This window comes from Triticum dicoccoides, chromosome 2B, assembly GCF_002162155.2.
Source record: "Triticum dicoccoides isolate Atlit2015 ecotype Zavitan chromosome 2B, WEW_v2.0, whole genome shotgun sequence".
In the NCBI taxonomy this organism is placed as follows: domain Eukaryota; kingdom Viridiplantae; phylum Streptophyta; class Magnoliopsida; order Poales; family Poaceae; genus Triticum; species Triticum dicoccoides.
In genome coordinates, this window is record NC_041383.1 from 63,876,078 (window position 1) to 63,878,266 (window position 2,189).

The following is a 2,189-nucleotide window of genomic DNA, read 5'->3' on the forward strand; positions in this document are numbered from 1 at the left end:
GTTGTTAAGATTAACAAGCAAAAAAATCCCTGCTCAACTCGGCTCGTTTGAAGCTCATTAAGCTCGTGAACGCTTGTTAACCGATTCTGATATGTTACGGTCTACAGGATGAGTGTATGGATGTGGTTTTTAAAAAGAAAGACAGTGACTACAAAAGGAAATGCGCTAGTTTGTTGCCTCCTACGTAGATTAGATTGAGTGGACGGGCTAAAGTGCTACGGAAATTTTGTCACATAAAATGGAAATATGTGTTGTGTTGTCACTAACGAGCTACTCGTCAAACTCGTTAGCTCATTCGTTAAGCTTGTTAATCTTAACAAGCTAAAATCGATGATTGGCTCTATTCATTAAGAAGTGAGCCACGAGCTTAACGAGCCGAATTATCGAGCACTCATTAAGCTCGCGAGCTACGAGCTTTTGGTCCAGCCCTAGATATAATTGCACAAAGTATGGAAATAAATCCCCCAAAACCATTTGTCATAATTGTTTGACAATAAAGGTTGCAACTACCTCGTGGTTGCTTACTCCTTGACATCAGAAAATGCCATAATAAGACATGTCATAGGTCCCTTGATCTTTAGTGGCATCTTCTTCGATCTTGGTTTCCTAATGGAGTATTTGTTTTGGTTTGAAGCATCGTGAAAGATGTGACCCTTCACCAAATGTTTCTAATAACTAGTATAATTTGAGACTATCCAGCCACTTGGTCTTTGAATTATTTTATTCTCGATGGGATAGTGACCTTAACACTACAGAGGTTTTTCTTTGCTCATTCATATAGAATTCTGTCTTGATGCAAGGAAAGACTAATATGAGATTGGTCTACTTTCTACAAGTGAAAAAGAAGACTAGCTTGGGGTCTTCTCTTTCTTGTTCCCACGTGGATTCGTATAGTTTATGGTTGTATAGTGTGAGTGGGTAGCATACTATATCCTATATATCTCAATAGTTGTAATAATTTTAATTCTCTCAACATGCCATAACATGCACTATCCATGCAACTCATATTTAATAAATATTCTACATCTATACAATAATCCAATACAAAAATATATATTAATTTTACTTCCAACTTTCATATTGTTAATACTAATATTGATGTTTCATACAATCAAATATCAATGAAATAATTGCAAACCATTCCTGCAGCAACGTTGCATTGTCATTTGTCAGGTTGTTTGATAAACCCCCCAATTCAACTCAGCTCATAGATAAATTCTAATGACTTTCTTTCGTTGTGTTTATGTGGACGTGTCAAAGGTGTACATGGTAAGATAGATGGGGCATGGAGCTGTGAATTTCCAGATGGGCCACTGAGGCTATGGTGTTCAAGGATGAGGTGCTTATGAATTTAATCTACGACCTCAATGTGAAGGTGGTGTTCTTGAAGAGATATTTCTTGAACATGAGCAACCGTGCCTTCTTCTTGTGGTGAAAATGAGGATCATACCCCGAGCCTCTACATCATAGCAATTGTTTCTTTAAACTATGCTCATGATACAAATAAACATGATATTTTATTAAGATAGACCAATTAATTAAAAACCAAATTGTGTACTCAATTGGTGCAAAACATCTTTGGATAGATTGGTCCCATCGAGACATATCACAACCCTCTGCACCCATGCCCTGCCAATGGCATGAATTGTTCTCCCTTCCGCCATCCTTCGTGTGGTGGCGGTACTCCCTATGCATTGATAGAACTAGGCTACTCGTGGTATAATGGGACAAGTGGGAGGAGGGGCTAGATGAGGCGGAGGGGCCGCGACCACATGGACACTTAGCCAGTTATATTTATTGGTAAATTTCAACACATTTTTTAAACGAGTATGGCCACACGAAGTATGAAAACAAATCACCCCAAAGTCGTTTGTCATAATTTTTTGACAATAAAGATTGCAACTGCCTCGTGGTTCCTTGGTCCTCAACATTAGGAAACGCCATAATAAGGTGTGTTATATATCCCACATGAGGCATTTTGGTTTGTCGGTCTTTTAATGATATCTTCTTTGATCTCGGTTTCCTGACACACCATAGATGCTTCTTCTGCATGTTTTAGTTTGAGGCCCGGCTAGTCCAGGGGTTACATATGTTGGATAATATCTTCATATGTCACATGGTTCATGTAACGTATAATATGACACCGCTGGCAAGTATCACAATTTTTCTTTGTGTGCGTGTGTGTGTGT